Source organism: Erpetoichthys calabaricus, chromosome 9 (assembly GCF_900747795.2).
Source record: "Erpetoichthys calabaricus chromosome 9, fErpCal1.3, whole genome shotgun sequence".
Lineage (NCBI taxonomy): Eukaryota > Metazoa > Chordata > Cladistia > Polypteriformes > Polypteridae > Erpetoichthys > Erpetoichthys calabaricus.
In genome coordinates, this window is record NC_041402.2 from 163,719,312 (window position 1) to 163,740,115 (window position 20,804).

At 40.2% G+C, this 20,804-nt stretch overlaps 1 protein-coding gene across 1 annotated transcript in view; it reads right to left on the reverse strand.

Moving 5' to 3' along the window:
* st3gal4 (ST3 beta-galactoside alpha-2,3-sialyltransferase 4) overlaps nucleotides 1-20,447 on the reverse strand; it is a 178,176-nt gene extending 157,729 nt beyond the window's left edge. Inside the window, exon 1 of the mRNA XM_028810350.2 lies at nucleotides 20,238-20,447. The gene's annotated coding sequence lies outside the window, so the exon portion shown is untranslated. The remainder of the gene's footprint in view (nucleotides 1-20,237) is intronic.
* Between the last annotated feature and the right edge of the window lie 357 nt (nucleotides 20,448-20,804).

The window sequence follows — 20,804 nt, forward strand, 5'->3', positions numbered from 1 at the left end:
CACATCAATATGACCTAATCTATCTACGTGCATGAACTGCTTATCCAATTTCTACGGTTGTTGGTTGCCACAGCTTCCCCCAAAAAGACAAACAGTAATGATATACCTCATTTAAGCCTTCTGCACATAAAAAGAAGAACATGATGGTGCTGCTCTAGAGGCCTGGGTTCCATTATCAGACATGTGACTGTCTGTGTGAAGTTTCAATGTCTTACATGGGTCCTCATTGGTCTTCTTTGTTTCTCAACTCTCAGCTCTAAACTCAAAATGCTCTGTGATGAAAGATGGGTTTAAATCCCTGAACTGCTTCCATAATCAGAGGTATCTACTTTTGCTATGGGCAATCCAGGCTTAAAATTCAATGTATTTTTGTATCAGACTCTTTACCAAGTACAGTGAAATCCCCCTAACCACCCCTGGCGCCCTTAACCCTGATCCAAAAGTAGCATTTAAAGGGCCAGATTTTCTGAAAAGGGTAACACAGATTCACTCCTTACACTGAAGGACTGAGTACTGCCATCTATCTATCTATCTATCTATTGACAGTGTCACACATGTGCAATTAGGAGGCAGTCAAAGAGCCTAAAGGTGAGTAAACTATCGCGAGATATGAGTTGGTCATGTGGTACTTACCTGGATCTCTTCTTTCCACAGAAAGCCAGAAGAAAAATAATTGCCTCCACTTCCGGGCATAAAAATGGCCACAACAACGTCACTTCCGGCCATTTTCAATGACATCACTTCCGGCTCATCCAGATCACATCACTTCCGGCTCACCTCGATGACGTTACTTCCGGTTCATGTTCCTAATGCCAACCATTTCCTGTTCCCATAATCCTTTTTGTATAAATCCACCATTTTCACAAAGTACAGTCTGTCAAATGTTCTTGTAATTTAAAAGACTTTGATCTCTTTTTTTCATATATTGTCTTAAGGCAATATACGGGGACGGTCCCTAAACCTTTTTCTTGGTTCTAGAGTTGTTTTTTCAAGGGTTAAATGCCCACAACAGATATAAGGCAGAGGTTAATGACCAATCTCCTATCACTCTCTCTGGACCACACCTCAAAAAGACATAATGATCCCACATTTATTTTGAGATAAAGGCCAGTATATGGTGCTATCATCCTGGTAATGTTCTGACAGCTGCCTTACTCTGCCTCTGACATCTGCTGACTTGCCTGTCCTCTCGTGTCATGGGGGAACATTACTTATTTTCTTTTTGGCCACACGTCTCTTTCTCACCTTCCCTGTTGTACATATCCATTGACCTCCTAGGGTGTATTATATACACAGGGCTTCATCCATCCATCCATCCATCCATTTTCCAACCCGCTGAATCTGAACACAGGGTCACGGGAACCAATCCCGGGCAGGGTGCCAACCCACTGCAGGACACACACAAACACACCCACACACCAAGCACACACTAGGGCCAATTTAGAATCGCCAATCCACCTAACCTGCATGTCTTTGGACTGTGGGAGGAAACCGGAGCGCCCGGAGTAAACCCACGCAGACACGGGGAGAACATGCAAACTCCACGCAGGGAGGACCCGGGAAGCAAACCCAGGTCCCCAGGTCTCCCAACTGCGAGGCAGCAGCGCTACCCACTGTGACAGGGCTTCATCCATCCATCCATCCATTTTCCAACCCGCTGAATCCGAACAGGGTCACGGGGGTCTGCTGGAGCCAATCCCAGCCAACACAGGGCACAAGGCAGGAAACAATCCTGGGCAGGGTGCCAACCCACCGCAGGACACACACAAACACACTCACACACCAAGCACACACTAGGGCCAATTTAGAATCGCCAATCCACCTAACCTGCATGTCTTTGGACTGTGGGAGGAAACCGGAGCCCCCGGAGGAAACCCACGCAGACACGGGGAGAACATGCAAACTCCACGCAGGGAGGACCCGGGAAGCAAACCCAGGTCCCCAGGTCTCCCAGCTGCGAGGCAGCAGCGCTACCCACTGTGACAGGGCTTCATGTCATGTTAAATGGCCACTGACTGTTTCAATTTTCCCTCACTTTTCTTAGGGCCTGGCTAGGCCCTGTCTCTGTCCTATGACTCCCTTTCTTAATAATTCCTTACTCATCAAGCAATATTATATCAATATGTTACATTATCTCTCCACCCATTTTCATTACCACTTAATCCAAATACTATATTGAAGAGGCCAGAGCTTATTTTGTATATTTATACACATGGCCACAATAAGAGTACACTTCCCCACAGCACAAGGCATGAACCCCAGCCTTAAGAAAGATGTACGAATAATCGCATATTAATCGTGATTACAATTACACCTGCCTCGCTATACTACTCATGGAAAGTAATGATTACTGAATTCCATTTAAGTTCTTGCATTCTCTTAGAGATTGCTCTAGACAGTAAATGAGTGTTGTAATTAAGCACAGACACATTCACTAAGTGCAAGTGCACTGGCAAAGCAGCAACACTCACGTCATAGGACTAATGCCAAATGCAAAACTCATTTTTAGGAGTCTGAACATAAAAAAAACATCTTTTAAAAAAAGTGGCCATATGTTTCTATTTTCAGCAGCATCCAGAAAAAAAGAACAAAAAACAGAAGTACAAGTAATACTGAATCAAGATCACCTGACATTTTTCAGATGTTTAAGTACCAAAGTGCCATAATTTGGATTTTGCTTTTTTTTTTTCTTCATCAATCTCACCATGGGGTGCCTGGACAGACCCTAACCCTCAAATTTTTCTTCCCATTTCATTTTATTTTACAATGTACATGCACTGTATTATATTCAGGGATGGGCAAAAGTAAGTTTACCAGATGCGAGTATTCAAGGCTGGCAATTTGAGCACTCACAAAATTGTACCAAAGTGCACTGTGCAATTGTGACATTCATTTCAGTTAAAGTTCATAACCTGCATGTCCTTTTCCACACAAACAACTATAAGCCTACTTTTGCCCTGTCCATCTATCTGTCTAATTGAAGAGCTTCCTCCTTACTATATTTATATATATACACACACACATGCATACATAAGGTTCAAGGTTGCTTTATTTAGTCATGTTTACACAAGAAAACATGAAAGTGTCCTTCTCAGTTGCATCTAATAACAAGACAGAAGGAAGTGAAACCAAATAAATAGAGACAAGACAAATTAAGGCAAGGCAGTCTGATAATGCATATTTACACAAAGATTGTTACAGGATACATACTGTATCAAACCTTAATCATTTTCTCCAATATTCCTTATTAAAAAGTTGTATGGCACTATGAAGAAAGGAATTCCTGGAGCGATTTGTGTGGGTTTTCAAAGTGTCTATCCTTCCTGATTTACTGAAGTTAAGTTCTACACGTAATGGATGTCTGTCGTCAGTTGAGATGATTTCTAGTTTCCTTAGCATTGTCCTCTGACACACACACTTGCCAGATCATCTGCCACTGAGGGACTGACCCAATAACATTAGCTGCATGCTTAGTAATCTGCTGGAGCTTTTATTTTTAGTTTTTTAGACCACTAAACCAGGCAATGAAACTGAAAGTGATAACAGACTGAATCAGACTGCGATAAAAGGACACATGAGGTCCTTGTCTACGTTAAACAGATTAAGTTTATGAAGAAGAAATAAACGCTGATTGCATTTAGAGAATATTTGTTTTGTATTTGCATACCACACACACTCTCAGTATATACTCTATATGAAATGTGTTAACATAAGTTTATCTAAGCAGTTAAATATTTATATTTTAAATCAAATAATCTTGTTAATGATAACATTAATTTGATATGAAATTTTCTTGCTGCACTACAACACCTTAAACAGAGTTACTTTGACATACTGTTCATTTAAATAAACAATGAAGGCAGTATTTAAATTACGCAATTGTTTTACATCCAGAAGAATAACTGAAAATTTCAATGAAAATGAAGCATGCAAAACAGTTTAGTTGTATTTTGAGCAAAAGGCTGAAAAAGGTTACTACAAACTGTAATACTGCGCAGAAATACAAAAAAAGCACATCTACAATGCAAGGCACGGTACATGGTGACGTCAGACCTCAGTGTTTTTTTTTTTAAATTGACAGCACTTGCATTAAGAATCTTTATTAATCGGCAGTAACAGGAAATCATGAAAAGGGTGTGTACGATGAAGGAACATTTCAAAGCACTGTACTTGACAGAAAAGGCCTCAAGCAGCTTATCGGTTATCGTGGGCTACAGAAATTCCTTCAACAACAGGCACTGCAACTATTTACCAAGAAGACACATGTAATATGCTTTAAAAAAGGTGTTTAATATCATTAATCATTAATATACAATTTGTTGTTTTATTTTAAAGAAAATGTAGCTTTTAAGTAAATAAATTGTGTGACCAAGACAAGAGCTGTACTATAGGACTTATAAGAGGAAATTAGCATTGCATTTCATTATGTGCATTTAAAAAGAGTTAAGCAGAAAGGCATGAAGGAAGGTAAAGGCAGGCACAGGACAAGAACTGCTGCAATTTAGCTCAACAATGACATCTTACTGTCAGGGAGAGCCGGGGGAGGTGAATGAAGACAAGTATTCAAGGGGTTATTAAGAACAGTAAACATTTCAGAAGACAGACTGAGCCAGTTTGAAATAACCTTAGAAAAGGGATCCACTAGATCAGCTATTCATTTGAATCATCAGTTAGGCAAATTGAAGGGGATAAAAATGTATTTTAACAGAGCATTGAATCCCAGGTTGCAAACAGACATGCTAGTCATGAGCATGAGCTCAAGCGCGTGCAGAAGGAACACAGAGTCCAGCTCAGGGTGGCGAAGGAGCAGTACAGGAGAAAGCTGGAGCAGAAGTTGCAGAACAACAGCATGAAGGAAGTGTGGGATGGGATGAAGATCATCACTGGCTGCAGCTCGAAGCGGGGTGCCACCATCGAGAGAGACGTGAAGAGAGCAAACCAAATGAACAACTTCTTTAAAAGGTTTGACCACCCTAACCCACTCTCACTCTCACCTCGGAGTACTGCACCCTCCACCCATCCTTCTGCTGATACCAGCATAGGAGAGACATCCCCACCAACATGTACAGCAGCGCAGGTGAGCAGAGAGCTGAGGAGACTTCGTGCCAGCAAAGCAGCTGGTCCAGATGGAGTATCGCCACGACTGCTGAAGGTCTGTGCGCTGGAGCTGAGGAGTCCTCTACAACGCATCTTCAACCTGACCCTGGAACAGGGGAGAGTCCCGAGGCTTTGGAAAACATCTTGTATCATCCCAGTCCCAAAGGTATCACGTCCTAGTGAGCTGAACGACTTCCGGCCTGTCGCTCTGACATCACATGTGATGAAGACCATGGAGCGGCTGCTGCTTCACCACCTGAGGCCACAGGTATGCCACGCCCTCGACCCTCTGCAGTTCGCATACCAGGAGAAGGTGGGAGCGGAGGATGCCATCATCTATATGCTACACCAATCACTCTCCCACTTGGACAGAGGCAGTGGTGCTGTAAGAATTATGTTTCTGGACTTCTCTAGCGCCTTCATCACCATCCAACCTCTGCTCCTCAGGGACAAGCTGACAGAGATGGGAGTAGATTCATACCTAGTGGCATGGGTCGTGGACTATCTAACAAACAGACCTCAGTATGTGCGTCTCGGGAACTGCAGGTCTGACATTGTGGTCAGCAACACAGGAGCGCCGCAGGGGACTGTTCTTTCTCCGGTCCTGTTCAGCCTATATACTGTACATCGGACTTCCAATACAAATCGGAGTCCTGCCACGTGCAAAAGTTTGCTGACGATACTGCTATCGTGGGCTGCATCAGGAGTGGGCAGGAGGAGGAGTATAGGGACCTCATCAAGGACTTTGTTAAATGGTGCGACTCAAACCACCTACACCTGAACACCAGCAAAACCAAGGAGCTGGTGGTGGATTTTAGGAGGCCCAGGCCCCTCCTGGACCCCGTGATCATCAGAGGTGACTGTGTGCAGAGGGTACAGACCTATAAATACCTGGGAGTGCAGCTGGATGATAAATTGGACTGGACTGCCAATACTGATGCTCTATGCAAGAGAGGACAGAGCCAACTATACTTCCTTAGAAGACTGGCGTCCTTCAACATCTGCAATAAGATGCTACAGATGTTCTATCAGACGGTTGTGGCGAGCGCCCTCTTCTACGCGGTGGTGTGCTGGGGAGGCAGCATTAAGAAGAAGGACGCCTCACGCCTGGACAAACTGGTGAGGAAAGCAGGCTCTATTGTAGGCACGGAGCTGGACAGTTTGACATCCGTGGCACAGCGACGGGCGCTGAGCAGGCTCCTGTCAATCATGGAGAATCCACTGCATCCACTAAACAGTGTCATCTCCAGACAGAGGAGCAGCTTCAGCGACAGACTGCAGTCACTGTCCTGCTCCACTGACAGACTGAGGAGATTGTTCCTCCCCCAAACTATGCGACACTTCAATTCCACCCGGGGGGGTAAACGTTAACATTATTCAAAGTTATTGTCTGTTTTTACCTGCATTTTTATTACTCTTTAATTTAATATTGTTTGTTGTATCAGTATGCTGCTGCTGGAATATGTGAATATCCCCTTGGGATTAATAAAGTATCTATCTATCTATCTATCTATCTATCTATCTATCTATCTATCTATCTATCTATCTATCTATCTATCTATCTATCTATCTATCTAGTATAGATAACTCTGGGAGAAATTTGCAAATGTACATCAAATGTTAGGAAGAAGTGTTACCCGTTATGTTTAAGCTCAGATAGGCCAAACAGTCTGTATACACCTGTAAGAAAATGTGAAATGGGGACTTTGGGGGACTTTATTATTTAACTTTTAGCTTAAAGTAACTTACAGAAAAGTAAGACCACGGGTAAATGCTCAATCATGTATTTTTTAATGCTAGTTGCTAAAAACAGCCATCAAGCTACAGTGTAAAACAAAGCATCGACTGATTTAATGTAGATGTGTATCCAGCTATAGAGAGGGACGGACATGAGAGAAACAATATGCCCGATTTCAAAATGGAGGAATGACACAGGTTTTTACCATGAGAACACCGTGCCTGCTATGAAAAGGCGAGTTATGACGACATACTGAAAATAATGTGCTATCTAAGGAGAAAAGAGCTGCATCAGCTACAAAATGAAAATGCGAGTGGACCAAGCCTGCTTTATTATGGTGCATCCTCACTTGGATTAAGAAGAATGGACTCTTTAACTCTCTGAGGGCTGAATATTTTTTCCAAAACACGCAGTTTTCTGAAAAGCACACCAAGCAATGGTTTCACACATAAATCAACATAAAATATCTGTTGCTGCATGCTGTGGGCGCCAGTTCAGCGGGAATGAACAGCAGGCTAGCAGCCAGGCTGTCTTCACGTGGCAGCAATGCTCATGGTCACAGTGTATTGCAATCTGGTTTATACCTCTTGTCACTGTAAGTGATGGTCCTCCCAGGCAAACGTTGCCGTAGGCACATCAGGTACATGAACCTGTTCATCACCACAATCAGCTGGTACCTCACATTATTTTTTGATCACAATTCAGCGATAATATGCAAAACTTCGTCCACAGAGTATTTTGCTTTACGCATTCACTTTGATCTCTCTCTAGATGTCGATGCCATTTTTGCCATTTCCTCCATGCTACTCACAGGAACGACAGGGAATCTTGGTCAAACTAATGAAGCTAACTTTTCTTCTAGCAAAGAGAGTCCAACTAAAACATAAATGGCAGGTTTTGCCACCATTTACAGCTGATTACCAGCGTCAACCCCTCCCTTTTGACAAAAGTCAACATCCGCCTTGAAAGAGTTAAATTACATGGACATCTCTCTCTCTCTCGGTTATACTGAAGCAAAGCTAATTCCCAGTATTAACTTGTCCAACGATATAAAGAGAACTTTAGAGGTCTACTGAACACTTCTTATGACAAAACAACACACGGGTTAAAAACTCCATTGACAATAAGCTCACAGTCACCACTAATGTTTCAACCTATATCACAATAACAAGTCACTAGATAGATAAATACGGATGAATGAAATCAGTAGTACTACAGAAACAGAATCTTCCAGCCAGACATATACCCAACAGCCTTATCATGAAGGTAACTGCTTCTACCATGTAAACATGGAGATTGACAAACATGAAGTCTTGTAGCCACTAACTGTTCCATTCATATTAACCAGGCAACTGACTCGGGTGCCAAGACGATAATTTATTCATTCATTTTCCATCAGTTCTCCAAATCTGAGTCGCATGGGCAACAATCTTAGCAATGAAGCCCATACATCCTTTTCTCCAGCCACACTTGCCAACTCATACTGTGGGATCCCAAGGTGTTCCCAGGTCAAATGGGAGATATTACCCTCCCAGTGAGCCCTGGGTCTTCCCCAGGATCTCCTCCGATCTGGTCACGTTTATAAAACCTCCACAGGGAGGTGCCCAGGAGACATCCATATCAGATGCCTGAATCACTTCAACTGGCTCCTCTCGATGCAGAGGGTCAGAGGATCTATCTGTAAGAGACACCCCAGCCACCCTGCTTGCAATCGCAATCTCATTCTTTCGGTCATTGCCCAAAGCTCATGACTACAGGTGAGGGTAGGGACATAGATTGACTGGTAAATTGAATGCTTTGCCTTCTTACTCAGCTCCTTCATCACCACTAAAGATTGGTATAGCGATTGCATAACTGCTCTTGCCACCCCCAGTTCGTCTGTTGATCTCATCATCCCTTTTTCCTTCATTCATGAACCCAGCATCTGGTGATGTCCACGAGTTCAAGACTTCAGGCTGTCATTGCCAGCAAAGGGTTTTCAACCAAGTATTAAAAATGAACATTTTTTTTTCAGTTATTTAATTTGTCCAATTACTTTTGCGCCCCTGAAATGAAGGGATTGTGTTAAAAAAATGCTTTAGTTGCCTCACATTTTTATGCAATCGCTTTGTTCACCCCACTGAATTAAAGCCGAAAGTCTGCTCTTCAACTGCATCTGAGTTGTTTCATTTAAAATTCATTGTGGTAATGTACAGAACCAAAATCAGAAAAAAGTTGTCTCTGTCCAAATATTTATGGACCTAACTGTATCATCATCTGCTAAGTGACACATCACAGAAATGCACCAACAAGTTCTAAAAACCAAACCTTTTTGTGTTCTACTTAAACTCAATTCAATTTCTCTTACCTATTCCTGTCCAGAAATTGGCAAAAGAAAAACACAAGAATGCTCATTTGCTTCCACGTTTCCCAGAGTTCTGTCTCATTTATAAAAAGGAATCTTATTTTTAAGGTTGACTATAAACACTGTGCAGATGTACAAAAATATAAAAAAAAAAATGTAGTGTGATAAAATAAGGAAACGTATATGTTTCAAAATGTGGGATGCACTTGGCTGCACTAAGAAGTTAAATACCAAGAGGCATAGTTGCCATACAATTCTCTAATTACATGAAAACTGCTAACATTCAGAGCTCATTTAAAATTCTTCAAAAAGTCTTATCTCAGAACTCTGATAAAAGGACATCACTAATAATGTTTTTCTTCACATGCATTTTATGTCTTAATGTTGTTAGCCTGAATTGAATTATAAGCGGGTTTGAGAATGTTAGGCTGGCTGCTACTGCTGTAAGTGAGACATATGACTAACAAAGTAAGCATTTCTTCGTCTTTGTTACAATTTCACATAAAGCTGGAAGTTTCCATGGGACTCAACGCAGGTTAAACAGCCTACTTGTTACCGACTAAGACAGCAGGTAAAAATAAGTTAAGCCTTAAAGGAGATTTAGTTATGATATTTCTGGGTAATTACTTGAGTGAAAATGCATAGGACCCTAAATGTTCATAATTCACATTGCCTTTTCATTATTTTGTATGATAAAAAGTCAAACTGGGCTTAGATTTGAACCCAAGACGTTGATGCACTACACACTGCCATGCTATTGTAATATTACTATTTGAAAAATAACATCAATCACTGACTTGCATAATTTGAGTTAGGGCTGCGTGGGCCAAACCCCAGCAGTCATTGGCACTATAACAACAATAAAAAGTTCATTTATAGCAACTCTCTAACATAAAATGCTGCTCAAAGTGCTTTCCATGAATTGTAAAATTGAATTGTAAAATATGGCTAAAAACCCAAATATTGTATAAAATAACATACTAAAATATAATACCTACAATCAGTACAGAGTCTTTAAAAACAGCATCGAAAAAATAAAAAGTCAGTTTGGGCAAATGGCAAGGGAGGAAAGGAAAAGAACAAACTTCAGCTGGTGAAAAAATCAACAACTCAGCCCTTCAGGCATAACAGAACCCCAGAGGGTCCTCCAGTCCATCACGGGACCTACTTACACTCACTCTAATATTCACATGATGCCAAATTGTACGTTAACCTCATCCTCATGTTTTAAGGATGCAGGAGAAAAACCCACAGAGGTTTTAAGGCCATGGCACATCACATGAATTTTCCCGTGATTTGCAGCTGTAGACTTCACTTGCATAATCTGAGCAAGTCAGAGGTAGTCGACATTGTGTTCCCATGAAGCCATTGTGACAAATTCAGCAACTCACTCCAGCTAGTCCATAAGTTGCCCCGATACAATCAAATAGGTTTGACTTTGTCTTTAGCTGTTGGGGTGGCTCTGTGCGACAACTAATGAATGCTCATCCAGAAGTACAATGCACAGAATACAGTGACAAGGCATAAGTAATTTGGGTGTTTTAGATCTCATAAACAGAAGACAAACTCGTCTGTCTGATGTCTCATATTTTACTTACCATGATAGAATGGAAACAAGAAAATAAAGGGCTGAAACTGCAGCTAAACTCCCCACAGCTGTTAATCCTTCGTACAGCACCGGCAAAATCAGGCAGCACGCCATTGGCTGTCACAAATAGGGTGAGCACAACTGTGCTAGAAGATTGACAAGCACTTTTTAAATTTGACATGTCCGGCAATCTTCAGTCATTTAAGCTGACATGGTAAGGTGACAAGATCATCAACTGAAGTTGAGAAGTCTGACATACACCGCGACTAAAAGTCACATAATGTGATATCAGCTTTCACATAATAATAATTCTGTACATTTAGACAGTGACCACCCACAGGGTTTAAACCTAGAATGCTGGACCTGTGAGGCAGCAGCAATAATTACTGCATCACCAACCAGCTACACATCTTTATACTGTTTCTTGGAAGAAGTGCTAATGCATACACGCCAATCATCTCCCCAAGGTGACTTGCTGTTAATTAATGAACTAGCAGAAATATTTCAGTAAAATGTCTATTACTAAAGACTTCTAAAACTAATTAAAAGAAAAAATAATAACTGTAAGAATATTCAAGAATTTGCTTATATGTTGGTGTGCTGTTTATGTATTTGAATCTCATTTGAGTAAATGCAGCTACACTTGGCTCCTGAGGAAGGTCACAGACTACTTTTCAAAAATAATTCCCCAGTATTATCCGAGACAACGACCTCAGATTGTGATTTTGAAAAATAACTGAAGATTACTCAAATTAAACATCTGTTCATTTGCTGAATCTCCTTAATCCAATCTCTGGCTCACATCAGCTGTGAGGCCAGATGTCTCCCCGGCCCTTCATAAGGTACACTCACTCCCACTCGCTTTTACTGGGCCAACGTAGAATTGCCAATTAAATAAAGGTGCATGTCTTTGGAAACTAAAAAAAAAAAAGTAATAATAATGTACTGAATGTAAAAAATAAAAGCAGGCCCAGGGTGAAGAGGCAAACTGGATTAGCACCAAGGACCCCAAACATCTGAGACAGCAGTGCTAAGCAGCCACCACTATGTCCATCTATTACACATAGCAGTATCTATTACACACACAGCAACTTTTTAAGTTACCTGTTAACACTAGCATGTACAAATATTACTTAAAAGCCAACAAGCTTTGATGTATGAATGGCATTGAGCATTTTTGACATTGCAGGTAAAGGCCACATTACAATATGTAAAGTAGAACCCAATCAGAAATGCAATTAGTTTAACATTCCAAAAATTATAAGATGCATCAAATCCTTGTCAGCACTTAAAACCTCGCCCCTGTTCAGTTCAAAGAGACACCATTATAAGACGGTTCTTCACATATTGTATATTAAAGTATCTAAAGAAAAACAATGCAAACACCAAGGTCCAGTTGGAATTATATTTGAATTAAACGATTGAATTCCTGCCATATTCTGAAGGATGGGAGCTGCACATTGTTCCTCATAGACAGGATGTGTTTTTGTAGTTTTAAATCACAGAAGACATTGCCCTTTCTCTGAGATGTGGAGGGTGGGTTAGGTTTGTCCCAAAGCAAAATAAATGGACTGTGAACAGTGTAGTAAATATCATGAATGATTCCTCCTTTTTTTGGAGGTACATTTCCATTATACTTTAGTGTTTTCAATTACATTGCTTGTGATTAATTCATACAAGATTTTAGCCAAAACCTTATTTATTATGATGATTGTTACTATTTTGTATAGTGTGTCACACATGAGCATCAGAAGGTCACACTCCAAGTTCTTCCCAGGTATGTGATAACTCCCCTGGCCAAAAGGGGTCGCTGCAGCTACATAACTGTCTTGTCTTTTTCTTCCTCCACAGTACAGAGAAACTGACCAGGGAGGGTAACTGACTCCGCCCCTTTCAGACCCTCACAACCGACTAGAGGCATGGGTCACTTCTTTCCCGAGCAACAAGAGCTAAGGAGCCACAATTATAACAGCCACAATTATACCAGCCACAGTATTTGTTTCCTTTAAACACCATCAAAAGGCCCAGTTGGCACCCTGTAATTATTTTTGTTTGCGCCTGTCATTCTCTCAGATAATGACAAGCGCTAATCTGGGTCATTTAAAGCAAACAAAAAAAATATTTTTATCCATCCATCCATCCATTATCCAACCCGCTATATCCTAACACAGGGTCACGGGGGTCTCCTGTAGCCAATCCCAGCAAGCACAGGGCGCAAGGCAGGAACAAACCTTGGGCAGGGTGCCCATCCACCGCAGGGCACACACCCACACACCATGCACACACTAGGGACAATTTAGAATCGCCAATGCACCTAACCTGCATGTCTTTGGACTGCGGGAGGAAACCAGAGCACCCGGAGGAAACCCACGCAGACATGGGGCGAACATGCAAACTCCGTGCAGGGAGGACCCGGGAAGCAAACCCAGGTCTCCTTACTGCGAGGCAGCAGCGCTACCCACTGCGCCACCGTGCCACCCCCAATTTCTTTTAATAACCATAATAATGGAAAGTTAAATAAATTAAATAACCAATAAGGTATAACAATAAATAAACACAAAAAGGAATTTTCAACTTAAAAATAGTTTCTCTAAATAAAGATTAAAAATGCAGCTGAAGTGATGCACAAAAATGGAGTACCAGCACTAAATGCAGCTGGACATTCAAAAGACATTTGTTCTTTGTAGGGACTGTAAACAATGTCTTTTCTAATTTCTAATTACACCCCAAACATTATAATGGCCGACATGGGAGCAATGTTAAGATGAAACAATGACATAAGATTGCACCAGGATTCTGTGTAGGACGTTGTAAATCAGTGGTTGTGTGTTGTACATTCGTAGATTCTGAACACCCAGTGTGATGATTCATACCGTGACAAAGTTTCAGGGGTATCTGTATCTGAAGTTTAAATGCCTGTGAGTGTGCAAGCGACTTACCTGCAAGTCAATAGAGAGTTAAAAAATAATAATAATAATCGACAGCCCTTACTGAAAATATTATATAGACATACACACACACACACATATATATATATATAAGGGCTGTCATTTTTTTCCAAATTTTCCAAACCAGCCTTATCTATCTATCTATCTATCTATCTATCTATCTATCTATCTATCTATCTATCTATCTATCTATCTATCTATCTATCTATCTATCTATCTATATCAGTCTATATCTACCTATATATGGCTGGTTTGGAAAAATACAAGATGCATCGGGTATGAAGGTTGTGAGTGGAGACTTTAGTATCCCCTTGTTGTCCAAAGGACATTCATGATGTTTAGCTAAACTATTTAACTGGTTTGAGGGTCTGCACAATTTATATAAATTAAACTGTAGGCTGTTTGGATGTCTGTTTGTTTGTTTGTCAATTATGCAAAAATGGCTGAACTGATTTTCACAAAATTTTGCACGTGGGTTGCTGTTGGTGCAACTTAGGCAATATGACACATTAGGGACAGGTTGTAATGGAGTGGGGGCAAACCAAAAAAACAGCACAAATGCATGGACTACAGTTTCCAAGAGGCAGGAGGAATGTGCTGTAGCTGATATGCAAGAATAGTCATCGGCATGCACAAAGCTTTGCAGTGGCCAAAGTGAACTCTCATCTAAGATTACAGGTATGCAACTTCGTCTTCTTCTCAACTAATTTGGATAACAAATTCATTGTCTCGCAAGATTACAACTTTCATCTAAGAGAACACCTTTTTGTCTCACCACTGGTTGTGTATCCAAATGTCAATGCCGGGAACTTCAGCTAGTAATGAATAAATAGCTTGACCTTTTTATCAGTGCAGGAAAATTGCAAGTAAATCTGGTTATCAGGTCGTCAGCTATATAATCACAGAGTGCAGAAGACAAAATATAAATGACAGAAGTAATTAAATAGCGTATTGTATTAAATTGAATTTATGTGGACAGCTAAAACACCCAAAGTAGGTAGTCAACATTACCTTTAAAGTACAGCTTTACTAAAACTCTAACAAAAGGATAAAGAAAAAAAAACTTCTCCATGCACAGCTTCAACAGCACACATTTTGAAAGGCATTAAAGCAAAGCATGAGAAATGATTATGGATTTTCAATATTTATAGTTTTGTAGCAGCATCCCATCACTATGGGAACAGTATTTTACATGGTCTAATCTCATTCATGCTACTCCAATCGATAAAATTAAAGGAAGACGAATAATTGCGAATCAAACATCACAAGCATTTCCCCCCCAAAAAATCATCTTTGTGTAGGACAATCCCAAGACATATGACCTAGAAAGGCCACAGCTTGATCACATCTTCCTTAGTTAGGGTCCCGTTCCTCATACACTTCGGATGACTTAACTCTAGAAAGATATTATTTTAAGAATAATTACACCATATGTTGCATGGATTGATCAAAAGTGCATATCGTGAATGACTAAACTCCATTCCTCATCTGAGATATTAACTAAGAGGTCCTTTTCTCATTTTTTCCTAATGTCATCTAGAGGTCCACAGTGTGAAATAAGTTCATAAAGTCTAGAAACGACTCCTGATATCCTCCTCACTACTAGCTTAAGTGTATTCAAGTGTCGATACAAATGGAAGATTAGGGAAGCGGGGCAAGTTCCTTTTGACAAAGTTTCTAACTTGTTTTGCCTGCCATGCAAAACACATACTGTAAAAAGTTTAAAGAAATATAATAAATACCATGAACACGAGTATGAAGTGTTTGAATTTTGCTTTTCAGAACTTTGTTGTAATATGAAACAAAAGTGTTTAAGTTTACTACTGAGCATAGGTCATCCTGTCTGATGTCAGCAGGAGGTTACTCATAGAGTCCGGTACAAGGCAATTTAAAACTTAAAATGTCAGCAAAATAACTTTTTTATTCAGTCCTCAAGAGACAGGGAGGAAGTAAAGACTGAACAAACAAGACATTATGTGCTCACTGCTGTGGGTCTGGGTGAGGATGCTTGCAACAGAATTGTGAACCGGCTGAAATTAACAGATTAGAAGGGGTACTGGCCAGCAAAGAGCCACAGTAGTCAATGTGGCACGTGATGAAAAGTGTGGTCAAGCTCTATTGTATCTGGAAAAAAAAAAACAGAAATAGGCAGAGGTGAAAGTAAGAACCTTTCTTCAAGGGAAGAATGTCATTTTTATACTTCTGCCAGGATTCACCTTCTGGCTGAGGTTCAAATTCTTGTTTTACGTTTTGTTGTACATTTTTGATTTATATATGATAACATTGCTTTTGTTTACATTTTGCATTACTCTTTACATTTTATGCGTCTTTCTTCATGCCTTTATTAAGTGCCACGTGTTTTGTGCGGGACTCCCCAAGAGGCAGGGCCACCTACCCATCACCACCAAAGGCAGGGGTAACCCATAGTCCCTTGCGGTTCATTTGAATGCAGTTGAGAGTGGTGGGTTTCTTGAATTTGTGATTTTTTTCTTGTGCCGTGTGATTTGCTGGACTTTTGAGCCTGTGCTCTGTTTTTTTTATTTTTATTCCACCTTTTGGATTTGGATTGGGTCAGATTTACTTGGATTGCTTTGTGTTTTCAGGCAAACTCCCTTTTGCCTTTTTGTGCTTCATGTTATAACAGAGCATTTTTGAAACTTTTTGCTTGGGTATGTCTGGAGTTTCATAGCAGAAGTATCATCGGTTACCCCTGTCATAGTATGGCCACCTTGGCAGTATGAAAGGGCATTCGTTTTCTTGAAATATGCTATAGTAGCAATTAACATGAGTTGTGCTTGGTTAAAGTTTAACTTTAAACAGTTGTACATTGAACATTTATCTTCTTCAATTCAAGTCATGAGCTGGGCCATCTCTGCTGAAAGGAAACTTCAATAACTGAATTCATTCATATAAAAATGATAACCCAGCCAAGAGTTATAAATAATAAGACCTTATAATTCATAAAAGCAGAGGACCAAGGCCTGATCCTTGAGGAATTCCTCGAATGACTGGCACAAAGTCTTGCCAAGACTGACAAACTCCTGTACTATTTTTTACAGCTTTATTATAGTAGCAGCAGCCCATCATTACATTTTCTAAGTGCTGGAAACCTAACTTTACAAAGTCTAATCTCATTTGTTGTTACTTCAAAAAATTAAATTAAAGGAAAAATAATACTGTGAATCAAACACTATCAGATAATTAAGTAAGCATTTTCCCCAGAAACTGGTCTTTGTGTAGGACAAGCCCAAAACATATGACCTAGAAAGGCCAGAGCTTGAGCACATCATCCTTAGTTAGGGTGCAGTTCCCGATACATTTTGGATAAGTTAAATCTTCAGAGATATAATTTTAAGCTTAATTACGCAATGCTTTGCATGGATTAATCAAAAGTGTGTGTTACGAATGAATGAACTCCATTTCTTATCTGAGATATTAACTAAGAGGTCCCTTTTTGCCTAATGTCACCTAGAAGTGCACACTGCGAAATAAACTGATAAAGTTTAGAAAGACTATCAATATCCTCCTCGCTTCTATCTAAAATGTATTCAAGTGTTGATACAGAAGGAGCATTAGGGAAGCAGGGAAAGTTCCTTTTGACAAAGTTTCTAACTTGTTACGCGCTCCATGCATTGAACCCTATAAATACATTAAATGAGTGACTGCAATTAGCAACATTACTTCAGAATTCACAATGATACGTGAGAAAAATAAATGAGAGTAAAAACTACACATTGTAATGACTCGCAGATGGTGGAATGGATACACTGGTGGCGATGGGTCACTTGGTTCTTCAACAGCTGGTGTGCCACACTGCCCAGGTCTTCTATGGCGTCATGCACTACCAGCTGCTTTGCCAGCACATACACACCCTGCCGAGCTCTGCTTCACTCCAATTAGAGGCACACTCTCCCCTGGCTCTGAGAGCTGACCCAAGGCCAGAGTCCTCACCCAGACCACGGCACTTCAGCTGGCTTCTCTAAGTCTCCCTTCTCCCCTCTGACATGAGCCTGGTCACCGGAGGAACGAGTCCCTTTCAGATCCCGACCCAACAGCACTAGAATTTAAAAATGGCTTACACTGGTGATGATATAAAGAACCACCTCAACACACATAGAAAAGAAAAACAGCACTGGCCATGTCTGGAAAATGCTTTCTGTTTGAGGCACGAGAATTTCAACCAGGGATTGTGGGAAATGTACTTATTATTAAAAGAGAAGCCCAGAACACACACACACATACAGGCTTTTACTATTGCCACTTTTATCTAATTATGGAGTTAGTTCAGAAATAGATTTGTGCAAGGATGTGAAAACAGCACAACAAAGGCTCTTTTACAAGAGTAATGTAAAACTAACAAGTCTGGCTTCACACAGGAAGCCTTACAGTTTGAACAAAAATAATAAAAGCAGGGACAGATTTGGAAAATTATGGCAGTAGAATTTTATAACAACTAAAATTTGAATTGATTTGACTCATGCATTAAATATTACTCTTTAGTAAGCTAATGAGGCAAACACAAATCTTACAACAGCCAATATTACAAACCTAACTGAGGGATTCGCTGACAAAGCCAGCACGGAACAGTTTTAAAGAATTTGTTAAAATGAAAACATCCCGAATTATCTTAGAAATCACTGATTCAATAGTACCGATATAATAAAAGTTTGAATTGTTTATTTTCAGGATTGATTTTAAGCAGTATTTTTCAGTTACTGTTAAAAAAAATGCAAGAGTATAAATTTAGAATGTGCACAAAAGATAAATCAAGTAGTCCTTGATAATGTCATTTATTAGGAATCACGTACTGAAATCCCCCCAAGATTAAAACATCCTCAGGTCTGTCAAACATTAAAATTCAAGCCCGGCATTGTATTTGTCCATTTATGAAAGCCAATATTAGTTTATTTAGAGGATAGCTGGGTAACTATTTGATGGCTGTTCTAGTCTTTTAAAGTTGCCATTACTTTTAGTACTTATATTATTGTATATTCTATTATAGAAAAAGGCACAATATTGTTCACATGAATAATGGAGATTCTTTTTATAAAAAGCTGTTGAATGGGAATTCTGTTTTTGCCGTGGTAACAAATAAATTTTGAGTTATCGTAAAATTTCCCTTGTATTGGGTGTCTAATACATTTCATTTCCAAGACTGGGGTTATAAAAATTCATTCACATTTTAACAAAGGGGTCTCTCTTGACCCACAATCATAAAGTTGGCCCAAAGCGATTGAACCTTTCAGTGCTTCAGTTTGGTGCTGCACATGTCAGAGTGTGCCAAGTCTGCCAGCGAATTTGACTAGTGTATCCATACTGGGTCGGGCAAATCTCACCTGTAATTTAATACAATGGAGTTTGTGAAAAATAAAGCACCCCATGCCTCTTAATTCTTCAGGGTGCCTGATAAATTCCATAGCTCGCCTTGTATTGAAGTTATGGGAGTGTGTCAAGTGTGCCATTGAATCTGATTAATGTATTCATATTGGGGCAAGCAACATTCACATGCAATTAGAATGTGAACCCTTAATGACACAAATCAATGTACAGTATATTTTTTAATATATTGTGCTTGCCTAATACTACAGTGCTGAAACAGATGTGATTAAGAAGCTAACTTTATCCTGGTAACTACTGATGTTTGTTCTTTTTGTAATATACTATAATCGATCATATTCCAAAGGTTGTTCCAAGATATCCTTTAAGATATAAAGCTAAACTTAAAAAAAAAAGCTTCTGGGTCAAAACGATCATCTGCAAATAGTGGAAAATACAAATTAAGGAACATTGACAATAATAATTATAATAAGTAACACAACAGAAACGACGAAAATCATAAAAGTGATGTCTTTCACGTCACCGCTTCATATTCGACCACATTAAAATAGCAAAGCAGTACAATAAGTAAAATCATATTTTGTTAAAGTAAAATATGCTGGGTTAGAATGAAAACAAAGTTTGACTTCTCCTTTATGATCTGTTCTCTGTTGTTTAGAACAAACAACACAATAGATCGCATACAAGCCTTACATTAAAATCCCCCCCACAGTCTTAATGGGTGCTAAATATCAAAACAAAAAGCTATTTTATAGCATTGAGACAAGGCCAATTAAACGTGAAAGAACTATCACCGGATTATGAAAAGATCGGCGGCTGAAGGGCTACGGACTTCCATGAGATCGCTTAATTCTGTTATTCTTTTCCCATCAAAATGATGCAACTGCAATACAATGCTCTATGAAATTATATGGTGTCTTCGATCAGAGGCTGTTCAGCGTCTTTTATTGTTACTTTTTTTAAAAAACCTAGAAGACACAGAGGCATCATGTGAAGATTTTCAGCCAAGAAACAACAGTACAGCACACTCCTAAGAAGTCTGTTACAGACAATCACACGCTTTAGAATCCGATATCTTGAGCCCCTTAATCTCGAACGTTTCTTGTTTTCTTTCTTTCTTAATCCACACACTGCCAACACCACCACCCCCTTCCCTTTCCCCTTTCCCCTCGCAGTGCAGCTCACCTCTTCCACTCCTTTACGGTCCGAGTGTACATTCGCCCGTCTGTGATCGGTATTCCGTCGCCGAAAAAGCGGAATCGGATCGCTGCATCCGACACTCGGAGCTTTCACAAAGCGCCAGTCTTCGTCTCTTGGAGATGGAGCCACACTGAAATCAACCAGCTCGCTGTCATAAACCAGCCTAAAGCAATCCTGCGAGGCATCTTGTAACGGCACTCCGTCGGCGCATGCGCATATTTAAAGCGCGAAGCGGGGGGGAGTTGGGGGGGAGTGCCAGGGCGGAGAAGCGGTAAAGGGTTGTCTGTCTTGAAGATGAGCACCATTTAATCTCATTTATTACATAAACAAAGAAACATGAGCTGACGAAAAGTAATTATTTAAGGACAGAACGGAGTGCGCGCATGTCTTCGCAAGTCCGCACCGATGTTTAAATGAAATCGCATTTTTAAAATTGGTCGCAAACTTCAAAGCCGATTTCAGTTCGTATCTGGAGCCAGCACGCGTGTCCAGGAGGCTCAACACACGTATTCGGGAATTGTGTAGTGCTCTGCACAGTAGCGTTTATTTTCA